The sequence below is a fragment of the Lichenostomus cassidix genome, chromosome 3 (genome assembly GCF_008360975.1).
Source record: "Lichenostomus cassidix isolate B80296 chromosome 3, HeHo_3.0, whole genome shotgun sequence".
Lineage (NCBI taxonomy): Eukaryota > Metazoa > Chordata > Aves > Passeriformes > Meliphagidae > Lichenostomus > Lichenostomus cassidix.
The window spans coordinates 64,954,667-64,972,559 of record NC_139483.1 but is presented as its reverse complement, the minus strand read 5'-3'; positions in this window follow the sequence as shown (position 1 = coordinate 64,972,559).

The window sequence follows — 17,893 nt, the reverse complement described above, 5'->3', positions numbered from 1 at the left end:
AGACTTGACAGATGTAGTTTTGGGTTTTTTTCCCACGTAATCTTATGTTGCAAGTTTGAAAGAATGAAGAATCAAGGGGCTATAATTATTCCAAAAGTGGAATTTTAATATGTAACTAATTGTATCATGGAACTTGTCACACTTAGAAAGTTATTCTCAAATCTTTTCATCTAAAATGTAATCCAAAAGTGCTGAAGAACAGACAGCTCTCCCCTGAGCACGCTTTTCTTGTTACATTTCTGAAGGTATAATGTTTCCTAAAAGTCAGCCAAAAAGCCTCTGCTTTCAGGTAACAGAAGAGGAAACTCCTATCCCTGCTTTTTACCTTTCTATTATTCAAACTTCAAACTGGTGTTTTTATTGATATATTAATTTTTAGGATGAGCATGCATATCCAAAGACTTTTGGGGTGAGTTTATGGTTTCCCTTCAGTTCAAAATAATTTTTTTTTGAGGAAAAATGAATGTTCATGTTTTCTTATTGGGTACTAAACTCCAGATTGTTACAAAATGAGGAAAATATTTGATACTGGATTTTTTTCTTTATTAGATGAGACAGTACAATATTGATAGGACAAGTAATGTGTTTCACATTTTAAATACAGTGTGAGTAGGCCCTCTGGGAAATCTCTACTTATTTACAGTTGAAATCATCTGCAAATAAACTCACTAGGAAACTTCAATATATTAAATGGAGAGAGAACATTGAAATGGCAGCCTCAGACAATGTAGATTTTTTAATTCAATCTCTCAAGTCTATAAAACAATTAGAAAATCAGTGATGTAGGTCTCACTTCATAGTAGTAGGAACATTTACACTACCATCACTGAGGTATTTTGTGTTAGCGGGAGCTGTGGTTCTGGGTTATTTATTTACTTTTATAGTAAACCTGAGATAGCTACATCCATGGAAAAAAACCTCAACCCTATAAATTCTGTAATAGGTGATAAGGGAAATGGGACATGAGCTAATATGCACTAGAGGCAGGGTTTTCTATTTTTAAGATTCCTTAAGAAGACATAGTATTCAAGATCAAGCTGCTATTAGTTTTGCAAGAGTTTAATGTCCTGAGTCAGGTATTCCCCAATAAATTGTTATTTGAATACAAGAAAATGCCCAGACAAAAATAAACACCCCAAAACCCGTACTGCTGGGTGAGAACAACAGATATAGAACTTAAAATCAGCATCAGGATGGTGTTATGCAGAAATTAAATGATTACACTAAATACCAATAAGTAAATAGTATCATTTGACTCTGAAAACTGAGTATAACACCTTAACTTTTTAATGAAGAAAGCATTCCTTCGTGTTCATAGTTACAAGAGACAGCAAACTCCAATGCCAAGAAGAAGCTATGTGTTGAACTAAAGCTAAAGGAGAAATCATTCTCAATGGCCCTCCCCTCTGTGAACCAGCTCAAGAGGTGATGATGATTTTGCCAGTGTGGACAGTTATTGGCAGCAGAGTGACAGTGAATCTCTGCAGCCTCAATTTCCAGAGGCAAAGAAGCTCTGCTGAACTTGCTTTCATTCTACACACGCATGGTATTTCTTTAAATTAACAAGGTGCAAGTAGTCACAGTTCTCCATTTCACTCAGAATGAAGTTTTGTGGTATCAGTTAATCCATGACAATTATGTAATCAGCATAAAGTGCTCAGTAGATCCCCAGGGCAAAGTGCACCAACCTGTTCTGGTTTGCAGGTGCACTGTTCAACAGCTGCAAACAAGTTCATGTGTGCTGCAGTCACCATCACCAAGCCATCACTGAAAAAGTGTGATTTTGGGATATGGGGCAGACTGTAAGTCACACAAAATGATGGTAGGGAGGCATGAGAGGAGGAGGAACTAATATCCTGTTTTGAGAGATAGGAGGAGGTGGCGTGGGAATGTCACAAACTGAAGAACACAGTGTTGAAGGCCTCATTTGTATGAAGATGACAATATTGAAAATGGACTTTGACAAACTTTAAGGTTGAGAAAGGGATAAGTGAGCTTTTCCATAAAATAAAAATAACTTTTCATGTCCCCAAAGCTTGTTTGAAGTCTCATAGTAATGCATACATGTACAGGTCTTTGGATGATACCCAAGTTCCAACGTGACTGAAGGAAAGACTGAGGAGTTCTTAGAAACAAGACACTTCTTCAGAAGAGAAAAAACTTCAGCTAATTGTTCCTAAACACTTTATTTCCAGAAAGTGGGAAGTTATGTCAGCACTACCATTCAGTCTCTGTTCAGTTCTTACTCTCTTTCCCTCAGTGTGTTTTCTTGCCAGTTGTGGGAGGAAATGTGTTAAGGTATATACCACTGCAGTTTTTCTTAAGCTCTACAGCATTTTTGGAGCTTCTTCAACAACATTTGGGATTTGTTGATGCTGAACTTCCTGTGTCAATTTTAATCTCTTTTTGTCACCACACTTCAGAATTTGAGACTTCATAGCATAGGCTAGGAGAGTCCCCTTTAAGTCAAGCATATTCTTTTTCTTACCTTAGGAGAAAATCTTGATGTCTTGTTTCAGAGCAGTCCTTACTGATCCTCTACATCCAGCAGTGGCATATGAGGTGGCCTCTATCCATTTTGCACAAGGTTAGCTTAGATGTTTTCAGAAATGCCTTCTTCTAAATAAATAAATAAAATTTAAAAAGAAAAAAGAAAAAAAAAAAGACATCTGCTTTTCTCTTTTGCATAATAATAATAATAATTATGTAATTATAGTTCATTAACATGCACATGGTATTTTGTTCTGTTTTGTGGTCTGACATATATAGACCTCACCACTATTTGAAAGATCATTTAAAAATAAACCATCATTGAACAAAAATCCAGAAATGTGTGACACGCTCTATTCAGAGCTGAGTACCCAAAATTTGTCTTGGCTGGGGTTTAGCTGCTGTTTAATAGACTATTAGCTCCAATTTGCTACTGCTTTATTTGTGTCAATGCACTCTGATCCGAGCATTTTTGTGAACTGTTTTGCTCTGAATATGACTAGGAAAATATTCCAAAAATGCCATTCAGCAGTGAGATGCAAGATGAACTTCTGTGCGCCAAGTATGACTTGCATGTCATTAATTACAAGATGCTCTCTACCTCTGACTGAAAGCTTTTAGGTAAATCACTTTTAGTAAGAAAAAGGACAATCTATAGCAGTTATTTAAGACCATGATGATTCTGACTGTTTTTACCAGAAATTTTCAAATTATTCCAAGTCATTCTAATAATTTTTTCTGATCCTTATCAATTTTTAACAGCCTTTGTATGTTTAAACATTTGTTCTTTGCTATGCTATTTGAAATAGTTTTCCAGTTTTAACAAAATTCAGCTTTTAGAAAATGTTTTCATCCATTCTTTACCAATCCTCCCCAAATGTCGCTGACACCCTCCCCCCCTTTTTGTCTGCATTTTCCAGGGCTTATAGCCTATTTCTTACCTGATTTTTAAATTATGCCTGGGATATAAGTGAGTCAGACCAGGGTTTAATTTTCTCAGCTCCTAGTTTGAGAAGAAAGAAAAAAAATAATTATTTTTCTCAAGACTGCTTTCACTCAAGATGTAGCATTGGGATGCACAGAGCAGATTATTGCAAAAAGTAGACTGACGTTTTCTCAAGAAGAATAAAACTTAAACTTCATGCCTCAGCTTCCAAGTAAAGTTTTTTAATTGTGAAAATGTTCTGAGAAAGTGGACACAAAAGACATAAGTTAACTGACTCCTTCATCTACTTGGGATCTTTATATCTGTAGATGTTTCCTTATAGTCTCAGAGAAGTGTGAGATAACTGAGCATCTCCTAGAGGTCCACTAACTACATAATTGCAGTTCCTAAATTAGCTGCACTGGATTATGCATTTGAGCTTTGGGTGAGATACATGTGTAGTTGTGAATCTGTCATTTTGAGTTTTCCTTATCATTTACTTCCCTTATAGCCTCTTATGACTCATAAAATAGTAGGCAAAATTATTTGTAGAAACCAATTTGGCATCTAAATATGATACTGTCTCTAAATATGGGTCTGAAATTTTCTGGCAGCCGCAGCTATTTTTGTTAAGTGACAGTGTCTGAATCATAGACACAGAATTGCAATGATTTGGGTTGGAAAGGAGCTAAGAAAGCAGCACAATCCATTCCCACTCCCAAACAGAGGTGATAATGAACTCTGACTTTCACTGCCCCAGCTGAGATCTCTGTTTCAGAAGACTGGAAATTTTGTGCTATGGAAGCACCCACTATTCTGAAGAGCCAGGAGACTCTGTCTCCCTGCCTTTCAGACTTCTACACCAAAGTCTCAAAAGAAAGCATAGGAATTTTCTATCTTACCCTAGAACTGCTGGTGATTTTACCACAAAATGGTTTAAGGAAAATGAAAGCTTCTCATGACCTCTTCCTTCTATGAAATCTGAAGAGAAAAAAAAAAAGATCCAAAGATAAATAATGCTTCTTTGTGGACAATTAATTTCAGGCCAATATATTAAATTTAAATCACTTGATGCCTGTCTGACAAGCTTGCAAGTCCTTGAGATTAAAAAGGGAGTTTCTAAAAGCATCTCCTCACTCAACACTTGTTTTAGCTTGTATATGCATTATGAAAAGAAAAAGAAAAATCGGAAAACAATGTAAGGTTTGCATTCTCTTTTTTTATTATTCTGTACCGAGGAACAAATGTAATAAAGGCTGCAGGTAGCTTTAGGGAAACAAGTTTAGCAGGGATTTTGAAACATTTTTTTTTTCTGAGTAGGAAAGCTCAGGGACTCTATAGTCCTTATGAAGAACTTTACAAAGGCCTGGACCTAAGCCAGCTAGAGAAAAATTTTTTATAGCACATGAAATGGGAGGGAAAAAATACTAACACTATTCCTGTGTTAGTAAGAAACCTCCACATATCATTTCTATGTTTATACTAGACATATGTCTCTAGTTATTAGTAAGATATTCATCACATCAGTGTGCATTATGTGAATTTACATTATAATTTAAGATAGTTTAGTAATTAACTTTTTAGAAAGACAGCTTTTGGATTAGTTAGAGAATGTCTTATATAGGAGTTTGGAAATAACTCTCAATTGACCACTGTGCTTTGAAATACTCCATTGTTGGTATTATCCTTCAGCGTTAACACTGACAAGTGTTCCTGCAATTCAGACATTTACCTTTTTGTCTTTCTGACCTGAGGCACAAGATTATATCAGTAGTAACTTTAATCCACCGATCTATTTCAAGCTGAAGTGTTATCTGTCTTTTTCAAAATACTTTTGGCATATCTCTGATGGTCTCCATATGCATAGACTTAATCAAATCACTTTTGTGTTTTGGTGCTCAGAACCTGTTTTGACCGGTCTAACTCAGACCACTGATATTGGTGTCCTTCTGTGTTATCTTATGATCACTGCAAATTAGACTTCCTTACCTTCCATTCTAAAAAAAAAAAAAAAACCCAAAAATTAAAAAAATTAAATTATTCTTCTAATTCAGATGAGAGTGGGAGAGTTAGTGTAGGTCACTTTTACTTGAAGGACCATCAACAAGAAGTTGCGTATTATTTCACTTAAATGTTCTTGTGAACATAAATTGTTCTTAACTTCAGGAAGATCCAGTAAGTATAAAACTTTAAACACAACATCATTATCTGCTAAATAATCAGATATATACTTCTGTTTGCCTACATGAAATTCTGCTATTTGAACACACTGAAATAAGTACATTCATGATGCTGCACTCCAGTAATTTATGACTGATACATTCCATCATTTAGAACATTGGTGAATATTTCTTGCTTTAACCAACACATTAAATTCTGAAAGCAGAAATCTGCATGGGGGGGAATAGGTCACTCTTCTGTTATGTATCTCAGAATTCAATGCTTCTATTTCCAGACTGATTATGAAAAAGTATGGAAGAAAATATACCTGTTTCCATTGTCTCTGGAATTTTTTAGCAAGTCACATACAGAATTTACATAACTTAGGTTTTCAAGCAGCACAGAGGAGAGAAAAAAAAAACAACAAACCTCTTATGGGTTGGTTGGCTGGTTGGCTTTTTCAAAAGAACATTTGTTGATTTTTGTGGCTAGCACAGTTTTTCCCATGGGAAGTTTTCTTGTGTTTTTGTAAATAAAGATAAAGTTTGGATGTTTTGGAACAGTGTCCCAAAACTTGGACAGTGCAGGCCTGGCCAATCAGGCCTGGGGGAAGGCTTCTGACTGACCAATCTGGGTGACTTTTGAGAACTCTATAAATGTGATGAAATCAAAACAATAAAGGTCATTCCTTCTTGCCACTGAGAACCGATGCATTCATTACTCTGCTAGCTGCTCAACAGCAACAGATTTTTTTTTTTTTTTTGGATGGTGATAGGGAAAAGTTCCTCCCCTCTTTCTTTCTCATGACTCCTGCTTGATTAAGGCAGCTTCCTGAGGAAGCAATCATCTACTAGACAAGAATAAAAAGGAAAATCTGAAAAAGTCTCCCAGAATTAGGTGGAGGTAAAAACACATAGCAAAAAGCATAGTTCTTTCCCTGTTAAGCCGAACAGTACCTTTCCAGGCTAATTACTGCACCCTGAAAAAAAGAATTGCAGAGCCAAAAGCCTTAAATGGAAGGCACAGACAGCTTTTCATTATTGCTCCATCAAAACAGCCCTTCTACATAATGCTCGGGAAAGTACATCAAATGATGTCAAAATTGCAGCAGATCTGCACAAAGTACTGCAACACAGGACACTTTACTTGTGTGTTGCCCAACTCAACAGATAAATATTACAAAGGTTCCCATGGCAGTACACTCTGGGATACTCTGTGGAGTCCACAGCGTCAGGAGGGTTTAACTCCTTCCTATGCTTCTAACCAGTGTCAATGTGCAAAAAAGAATGCCTTGCCATTCACTTCAGAATGTATCACTGATGAAGGAAACATCCAGTGCTTGTCCTTATCCTCACCCTTCAGTGCCAGCTAGTGCAGAAAAGATCCAAAAAAGGGTTTATCTACACTCTCATGGTGGGAAAATACATCTTCAGACAGACTCTCTCCTGGAAGTCTCCCTCTACTACAAAATGTGATGCAGTGAGATGAGTCAGAAATGAGGGGCTAAAATGGGTTGGCTATCACACAAGGAGTAGAGGGATGTGGTATGCAACAGTTCTTGGGCAACAGAGCTAATCACTGCAACTCTCACAAGCATTTTATGCAACAAAATCCAAGAACATGAAGAGCTTTTGAAATATGAAGCTGTAAGGGCATATTTTGGTTTTTTTTCAGGTTTTTTTCTGTTGGGTTTTGGGTTTGTTTTTTCATTTTGTTTTGTTTGTTTGTTTGTTTGTTTGTTTTGAAGGCAACTGTCAGAAATTGTTTTGCAAGCATTTGTTGCCAGATTACTATGTGGTTGTCATGAGCCTGTCAGGATAGGAAATTTACTAATTTCAGTTTGGTGCCAGAAACTCTTTAAAAAGTGAAGAGGTATTATAGTTGTAATGCCACCAGTTAGCATTTTCTGTTCATCTACACCTTCTTTCTACAAGATTTTTACTGAATTAATATGGTAAATCTTACTGTGAAAGGATCTTGTTGCTCTAAATTGGTGTTTGGCTTTGTAACTAAATCTAGTAGGTTTATGGGAATCTTTCAGAAGATATATTAGAATTCTTTCTTTGTTTGTCCTGGATTCATCCTTCTCACATGTGAGGTCCCAAAACACTACAAAGATTCTCTCTCATGAATATTAGTTTAGTGAGGAAAAAAGAGGAACATGATAACCATCAAATTGTCAGTTTGAAAGAAGAGGGTGAAAAATGATATAGCCAAAACTTATGGACTGCAATTCGATGCAGCATACTGTTAGAAATAACTATGAAGTAGTAAAAAGTTGCTCACTTATTTCAGGTTATAACTACTTCAGGAGTTGATGGCTGTGCTGTGTTGAACATATTTATTCTGTGCATTTTATGCATGGATAAATAGTAGTATTATCAGATCAATGCAAAGGAATAACCAGAAAAAGTTTAACAGACATAGAGTAACCTGCAGTGACATAAAACTTTTCTGTGATATTATGCAGATCCAGCTTTATACAGTATTTGCAAATGAACTAATAATAGCACTTCCATGATTTATTTTGGATAAATCCATATATATCTCAAAAACACTCTCAGCAGAGCATCGTTATTACTTTATTAAATACTACTTTTGCCTACTTGAGCTTAACAAACAAATCTAATGGTATGAAAGAATTTAATTTCAGAGCTGAATGATAATTTTTCAGGCATGGTTAATTCACATAATTCAAAGTTAATTATGTTTGCAATATTAGAGAGTGCGGTAATTTTGTTCTGTTCAGCTGCAGCTCTTATTAAATCTTACGTTTTGATTAGGAAAGCCAGGCTTTAAGAGTGTACAGCAAATTTAAAAAAATGGCAAGGTATGAGGAAATGTTTTTAGGCACATGCTTTTGTTAATATTCACATCCTGTCTTGTATTACATCACTTTGCCAATTCAAAGCTGACAGAAATATACTTAAATATTTACTTGCTCTTCATCCTACATGTGATTTCTTTCATTTTTTTCAGCATTTGCAAATGTTACACTTGATGTTCCTAAGCCACTTGATGTACTGATGTACTAATATACAGTGGGTTCTTCATCTGTACTTCGAATAGCAAGCAGTATTTCCCCTGCAGTATTCCTCAGTGGAAAAGAGAGGCTTGACACACAAAGATTTACAAAATCAATTAGGAAGTGTCAGAGACTTACTGACAGTGGATCAATTTATTTGACTGTTATATTTATGGCATTGATTAGATATTGCTAAATTTGTTTTCAATAAACACATTTAAGTCACATTTAAAAGTGTGATACTCGTACAAATTGTATTTCTACAAAAGGAAAGGCAATTGAATGTGTGAAGTTGATGGGGTGTTCACAGTCTGAAGCAATGTGGGAGCTGTCTGGTTTTGAAGGCATTCACAAGGGCTCAAGCTCCTTCCTGAATTGCCTTCCTGTGTAATTTTGGTGATCATTTTTATACTGACACGACTAGGTTAAGGTTACCAATCTGAATATGTTATCTTCATTTGAGTTTATGTAGTCTTCCTTTGGATATATGCTATAGAACAGGACGAAAATTATCATACTGTCTCACAGCAATACAGTGATGCTAAATACAGCACTTTGATGTTCTCTAGTCATGTTACAATGTTAGAATTGAAGAGTCATAGCTGCTTCATGAAGACGTAGCAAAAGTATGCCTGGTCTCACCCTGTACTGGCAGCAATACAGATTTCTACTCATCAATAGAGGTAGGGATCCCAGCTCTTCTCTGGGCTGGTTCATCACTGGACTTTACAGAGACATTCATAAAACATTGGACACCTCCAAGACAACCTTATCTCCTCAATGTGGCTTCAAACTTCCTTTTACTGTGGTGCTTTTTCTGTACTCATTTGAGGTTTTCTGTTTGTTTTCCCTAAATTAAGCCTTTCCAATATAATTTTTAGTTTTGATTTCCTTATTTAAAAGGCTAGAGATGCTTCTCTATTTGCTTGCAAGAAAACCAAAACAATAGTAAACTGTATGTTCTCAGACTTGAGCGTTTGAAAGGAAGAGACAAAGAGCTGCATATGCCAGGAATTAACAGAAAATAATCTTCATTGAGCAGTCTCAATTAATCACAGAATCGCTTTTTCCCCTGAATGGGACACAGTCCTATGACAAAAGCAAAATGGAACCCCATTATTCATTAGCTCAGGGCTCGTCACACACTGATGGACTTTTAACTACATCAGTCTTCCTTGTGTGAAGGAAAGAGGGAAGCCTGTGTAAAATCTTGAATGCGTAGCCTTAATTCTTGTACTTTGGATCTTTTGCTGTTCTTTTAGGAAATTATTTCCGTGACATTGTAAACTCATATTTGGTCTTGGAGTTCATTGCATGGAGTGTGTCATCACTGCTGTCAGGCTGCAGAAAGCTGAGAAATAAACCAGGCCTTTGAAGCTAGCGATTTTAATAATGTGCTAACAGCCAGTGCATATCTGTGGACAGTGAGGATATAAGTCACTTAATGACTGTTAGAATTCCAGGCTGAAAGATTTCCACAGACCTGAGAATCCCTGCTGCAGGGAGGATTGTTATTGGGATGAAAGCCATTTTCTCTCCTTGTGCCAAATTTAATCACAAAGAATCTTGTTCTCTTCTGTTAAATCTTCTTTCTCTTTCTTTTGACAAAGTAAATGTAATATTTGATTATACTTGGAAAGAACGTTAGCAGGAAGAACAGAAACTTCTGAGGAATGCTGAGATCATTTATGTGTAATTACAGCACAGTGTCAGGCCCTGGGTTGGCTCTGAATGGATTTACTAATGCAGTCATCATCTTGTTGTTCACAGTCAGCAGCCACACTGCTGCAGTGTAACTAGAGTAATAATAAAACCACATATATTTTTGCAGAGGTAAGATAGTTTCGTAGGATGTCTGACATTTTCACTGCTGGTGACTGGAGTAAAATGTCAATGCACTGAACTCTGATGGGATTCTGAATACTAATATCTACAAATCGGACCTATTAATTTTCTTTGACTTTTTATATGTGTGTGCATATATATATATGTATATATTACTGGAAATAAATATGAAGGAATCATTAGTGGAAAAGGAATTGTCTGTTTAAAGCAAATGATATGAACTTCCCACTTTATGTTTTTTCATAAAGGACTTGTGGAACAGATCTCTCTCTTCCATGGCTTTTCCAGAAACAGTCTGTCTTTCAGCAAAATTTCTCCTTTCCGAGCACTAAGTGTTTTGGAATGTTTAATGGTTTCAAATTTTGAATATTTTTGAATATTCACTAATAAGAAGTCATATTTCAAAGGCAGTTTGTGTGCACTGCAGTGAGAGATTTTTCATGCTGGGGGAAACAAGAGTCAAGGAATTCATCACCTTCTCAGGACTGCTGCATTTGGCTAATGCACACTAGACATGGAGAAAACTAGAACATGAACAGATAATAGTTGCCACAAGGGTACTTTCTGAGAAGCTGGAAGAGGAGTTAACTGGGAATGGAGAAATCCAGAATCCAGAAATTGGGTGCTGAGAAGAAGTGTTTTTAGTAAGAAATACTAGCATTAAAATAGTGTTTGAGTGCTTCTCAGATGTGATCCACCGATGCAGAGGGTTATTCATTCCCCCATCATCAAACTAGACACAACATATTGCTCAAATTAATGAAGTTAATATCAACCTCTGCTGAAGAAAATTATCAAAGTCCTTTTGTTTATTCCTATAATAGCTCCTCTTTTTTTTTTCCTTTAAAATGAGTAAATAAGCAAATGAGCAAGAAAAGGAAGAGTACAAACTTCCTGTTTCCACAATTCATGCTTGTATATAAAAACAAAATTATAACCTCTGGCACTAGGAGATGTTTTCAAATCTGAGAAGACAAAATGTATCTCAAGTAGAATGTAGTGGTGGTTGATAAAAAGTGTCTCACACCACATGAGCCTGCTGGGACTGTGCCTTCCACCTTCACTGCTGTGTTTTCACTGGCAGAGCTCATGCCACCATTTCCCTGGCAGCATTAGCAGAGGTACCATGTTATTGCATTACTAGAAATCTTATAAATATTCTGCTCCTCTACTCCACACATAGCTATTCATGGATGCTCAGAAAATCTGGTCTGTTCAGAAAGCTGGTTACTACAAGAGGTTTTGTGGTTTGTATTGCTGAGGTGCCCAGTGACTCACCCCTGAACTGCAGGACATTGCTCCAATTCACATATGTCCCTGGTGGTTATCTGCTTGATATGTTTGATAACTTAAAAATTAGGATGCATTCTGACAGCTTAGGTTCAGCTCACAACTCTGCTTTACTTCTTGTGCTCCAAACCTCCAGGAGGTCTAGCTCCTCATCTAGTGGCATGTAACAGCTGAACAAATGGGAACAGACTTTGCAAGATCATTTCTGAAGCCAACTGCTTTTAACATTACACACTGTAAGAAAAATACAGATCCAAGTAGAAATGGTAAATGTCAAATGATTACCTACCACAGTTTTCTGGCCACTATTGAATGCTCTTCAGGATTTAGTCAAAATGTGTTATGAAGCCAAACACAGTACAGCACACAGGGCTTGGGACTGGAATGACTTTGTGAGGCACTGAATCTGGTGTTCTGCTGATGAAGACAATTAACATCCCAGTTAAAAATCACTCAAATGTTATCCTGAAATCTACTAAGAGGATGCTCTGGATCATGACTCTTCTCACAACTATAAATGTCCTAAACTGAAGAGCACTGTACACATTTATTTTTGTATCCAATGTGTCCATTTGGTTAAGTACTTTTTTTGCTCACCTAATATTTGTGTTCAGCCTTGCATAGAAATAGATAACTAATATACCTCCATTTAAGCTTCACTGTGCTATAGGTTCTTTTATAAAGGATTTTATTAATACGTAGTCCCTTTTATTGTCCTTCTGAGCAGGTACTTTTCTCATCTCCAAAGATCCAGAAAAAGAAAATTTCTCACAAATTTCTTCCCTCCTATTACCTTCAGGTATGGTCTTCTATCTTGCTGGTAGCATTTAGCCTCCTTTTTCATACCCTTCCCAGCTCTAAACATGAGAAGTGGGTAAAAATTCATCAGCAATAATTACATAATGGCAAATATGCAAAAAAAATTCCAGATGCAATACCTCCTGAATTTTATCAACAGCTTGTCAAAATTTTCTCAAGTAAAATGGCTTTCACTTCTTTCCCTCTTCAGATGAGTTTGCTTAGATATTTTGTGTTGTGTAATTATTCTAGAAAACCAATGCAACATGGAGATTCCCTGATATTGTTTCTTAAATTTTTAACTTGAACACAATGAAGAGAATTTAGATATGCAGAGAAACTATATCTAAACTATATCTATTCATATTTAGATATGCACAGAAACTATATGATTTTTGAGAATGTAATTTACAAATGTAAGAAAAGAAGACCACCAGGTTGTCTAGGTTCTCACTATTGGAGAAAAGAGAGATGGAAAAACTTATTGAAAGAAAGTTAAATTCTGCTTGTGAAACCAGGCATCTATAAAGCTAGAAAATATCTTTCTCCATTTTTAAGAACTCTTTCCATTCCCTTCCTAAGAGAGTTATTTGCTCAATAAGAACAGAAATACTTGTCTTAGTGCAGAAGATTAACCTAATTGCTATTAATTAAGGCTCCATCCTTCACTTTCTGTGCATTTTGCATGTTTGAGCTGAAGCAGCAATCCCAATAAAAAATATTAGATTAATATTATTCTATATCCTCTTTTTTTTTCCATTTTACAAGAAGCCTCACTTAGCAAGGATTTTGCATTTATCATACTATATATTAGCTTTGTTCTGTGTATCCTCCCCGCAAAAACAGTTTTCTCTGTAGTCACTAGATGCCTCAACTAAAATAAAACATCTCTCATACTAGAGACATATATATATATTTAGAGAGAGAAGGCAGGTCAAATGAAAGAACATATCTAAATGGACAAAATCTAGGAAAAAAGGGAACCTGATTATTTCCTATTTTACAGATGGCTCTGCAGCTCAGTTTAATAGTGAGCCAGATTTTCAAGCATTTAACAAGCTAAAATGCAGATGGTGCCTTTGTGTTTTCAAAAGCACCTGTCTATGCACTAATACAGCTGTGTGTTAACTGGCTTTAAAAATCAGGGTTGGAATTGGTTGTCCAGCTTATACAGGAAATGTGCAGTAAAACCAGGAATCAAGCCCTAAATCAGGTATTTTAACAATCATCTTATCTTTCTGTAGAAGTGTGTGAAATGGCTCTTCAGCTGACACACAGCCTATGAATGTGAGTTTCTGCAATTAAAGCTAATATTCAGACAGGCTGGAGTGCTGGAAAATTTTCTCAGGTCTTTCCTCCTGCAATCCTGAACCACTTTCTCTAAGTTCCTGAAGGCTGCACTCTCTTACCTGCCTTTTTAAGTTTTTAAAAATTTTTAAGTTTTGAAAATCCTTTTTAAATTTGCCTTCCCCTGAGACCCAGAAAACAGAAAGTGGAAGTATGAATTCTGGAGGGCTAGTTTTGTTTCAAGTGTTTTTAAAAGGTCTAATTGTACTTGCTTACTAAAAGCACATAATTATAATTCCAAATGAACATTTAAAAATTAAACGTGGCACAGTGCTTATAAATGGATTGCTTTAAAGACAGGGAAATACTACCTTGGAAAAGGGCAGACAAAGCTCTATTACACACTCATTTTGGTTTTTTCTGATTCCTTTCCAAGTTTTGAACCGAAATGCTTTAATGTGATCTCTTCTTTTCTCACCACTGTATAAGTGCACACAAGGTCATTCTATTGCACCTGCTTTCTTTTTGGCTGGGTTTTTTTTTTTTTCTCATTTTCTGCTGTGGAAGAGATCAGGAAAGTGCTCAGAGGAGTAGGCCAATCTCTCAAGTGACCACTAAGTCAGCTCTGATTGCTAGCATTGAAAACTGCAGATGGGATGGATACAGAGAAGGTACATGCAGTGCAATTACTATAAGTGTTTTATTGCTGGACAAATTTTTAGACAGCCAGTCTGAGGAATGTGTGTTAGAAGAATAAGGCATAATTTTCAAGTCAGGAATAAAACATACATCTTCACTAATTTATCTCAAATGCAGAGGAACAATTATAGAAGCAATCCTCTGGGGACTTCACAACATTTGCTGTAGACAAAGAGCCTTTCCACTGAAGCACCATATTGTGTCCTGACTCTGCATTCAGCTGTGTCAGCAGGTTATGTTTAAAATCCACTTAAAAGTGAACTTGGGGTCTAGGTATGTTTTCCTCTTAATTAACCTGCATAATCTGTTTTTGTACATAATTCATCCCTTCATTTGCATTTTAATTAGGAAGTGTGCAAAATGTCAAGTTTAATTGGCTCAGGAAGACTGGGTACAACAAAGCCCTGGACTAAATGTAGCTGTGGGCAGTGCACTGAGCAGCTGGCTTGCAGGTCAGGTTAGGACTTCAGCACAGGTAAGGGGTTTTGTTCACCTCGTTTTCTGTGACTAAATGTATCAACACTAATTTCACAAGTAAAACTGGAGGACCTGCAGACCCCTCCTTCCTGCTTTCTAATGACATGTAGCCTGTTTGCTCTTTCCTCTATGCACTCCAGATGCAGTCCTCATACCCTGATTGACTCTAATCCCAGTCTCTTCTTGGTTTCTGAATCTTCCCTTTCTTTGCCAGTTCTCTCCAATAATCTCACAGCAGCTGTAGAAGGAGATAAAAAACTCAGACTGTGTGGCTAGCACAGGTCTTTCCCATGAGAATTCCTTTTGTGTTTTATAAATAAAGATAAGGTTTGGATGTTACTAAAAACAGTGTCCCAAGATTTGGACAGTGCAGGCCTGGCCAATCAGGCCTAGGGGGAGGTTTCTGACTGACCAATCTGGGTGACCTTTGAAAACTCTATACATATGATGAAATCAAAACAATAAAGGTCCTTTTCCTTCTTGCCACTGAGAACTGGGTTCTTTACTCTGCTAGCGGCTCAACAGCGACAAGACTGGGCTGCCTAAAATATTTTAATAAAATCATAATCTACCAGCTAGCTGGGAGATGTTGTTTTGTAGTCCTCACAGTGGTTCTGAGCTTCGCTGACCCATTCAGACTTGCCACTTCTCATTCTCTCAAGAAAGCATCTGGCCCCAGTAAGGCATGCTAACCCTGCCTTCACTGGAGATATCCACAAGGATGGTCACAGGTCCACCCCCTTGGGACACAGTAGTAAGCAGAGTGAAGAGATGAGGGCTGCTGGGAGATGGGAGGAAACCCATCAGGCTGTCAGTGCTCCAGATTGTGTGTCTGGGGCACATCTAGTGGCCACCAAGCTGTTGGTGGACTCCATCTTGTGAAATATATTTCATTGTGGAAGTTTTCAGAAAAGAGTTTAATTCCAAGTACCTCCTGTTGTCACTCATTAAGGAGGATAAAAACTTTAGTTCGTGGGAATCTGTGACATTATCTGGTTTTCTGTGATAATGATAAAATGATAAAATTTCAAAACTTTTTCTTCTCAGTTCACTCTCTTGTCTTCACATTTCTTTATTCTCTACAGCAGTTTTTTTAAAAGTATATATCATCTGAAAGGATTGTTTATAGGTTTGAGGATATGTTGAAGTGTTTTCCAGGTGTAGCAAGAGTAGGGGGCTTGGTAGGTAGATGAGAAGCCTTTGAAAGTAGGGATAGAAAATATGTTATAGACTTGTTTCTCCTAGAATTTTTTTCAGATGTCTGGAATGAAACATTCTGTGTGTAGCTGGAAAAAAGAGTAACACTCATAGACAGCCCTTCTGTAGTTAAAACGTTTCATTGAAGGTTTCTCAGACTGAAAACCCAGCATGGTGCTCTTACAGTTTTGTTTTACACTGTGTTTTTTATTCAGTGCATATCATTATGTGATGGTGCAAAATTAGCAATGAAACTAGGACAGCCACAATATTTATAAAAATTTAACAGTCTGCCTCATGAAGTATATAAATTATGTTTTATTTCACTTAGCTTCTTTGTTGTTGTTGTTGCTGGTTTTGGTTAAGGGACATATTTAAATGACCTCATTTACCTTTTACCTTATTTCTACAATTACTTTCCCAGTGTAAATAAAAAGGACAGAAATTGAGTCCCCTTATTACTCATTCATGCCTAATGCATTCTTACCAAATTCTCTAGCATATTCACACAGTGCAGTTGGCATTTTTGACAAAGTTTGATGTGTTTCATATTAATATACTAGACTTGAATAAAGCTTAATAAATATAAGGTTTCATTAACAAATATCAGATCTAAGAAAAGAGTTTCAAGGTAGGTTTTCAAACATCTTGGTGACAGGCACAGGTGTGAAAGAAAATAGAAAACAGGAAATTACATTGGGTAAGAAAAGATAGCTTTAAAGATTTAAATAACTTGTACTAATATAGGCAAATATGTCTGAGATATGATTTGTCAGAGGTAGAGGTGGTACCCAGGTGACTGCTAACAGCTCTCTCATTCAGATAAGGCACTACTGAGATTTAACATTCAAACACATTAAATAAACTTCATTGTAACAAAATAATCCAAAACACAAACCTTAGGTCTGTGAAGGATCATAAGGAGGATGTGTCACTTGCAGAAATCATTAAAGAAGTGGGTTTATTGTCAAATGCTCTGGAAGGCTGGAAGATGTCTGCAATTGCTGCTTCACTGAAATCCATTAGGATGAAAAAAACAATTCAATCCCAAACCAAGTTGTCAACAAAAAAGAAAGTCCTGTCTGTGAAATGTAAAAGACAGCTCCTGAAACTTCCTGGACTATATTCTCTGAGGAATAACAAAGAATATTTTGCACCTAATACAATTTGCACTTGTCTATTTTTCTGCTTACTTAGCACTTCTTAAAAAAAAAGAAAAAAAAAAGAGCCAGAACCATTCTACCATTCTGCCAACAAAAGCTGCTGTCCAGAAATCAGACCAGACTAGACACTTTGGCTGTGTGTTGAATGATTAGAGACAGACACAGCTCTTGCTATCAGAGGCTGGCACTGCCAGTAGACAGACTAGAATAAAGATTCTGTTATTATATTTTTAACGCCATATTGGATGTCACTTAAATAAACAGTTAATTTTTATAAACCCATGTTTCATTTGAATCAAAACAAATCTTTCGTTTTGGCTGTATGAAACCTTTTGTGACTGTAGGCCTTGTCTAGAGCTGGAGACTCAGGATGTACCTAAGTAGATACATTGAAGGAGGTTCTTTTTAATGAAAGAAAATGTAGCCCCTATGTGCTGCAGAAACCTTCTTGTTGCTCCAAAGCTCTATAGGTCAGTAGGCTGGCAAAATCTAGACATAGAGTTGAGCTAGAATAAGGTATTTATTTCAACATCAGAC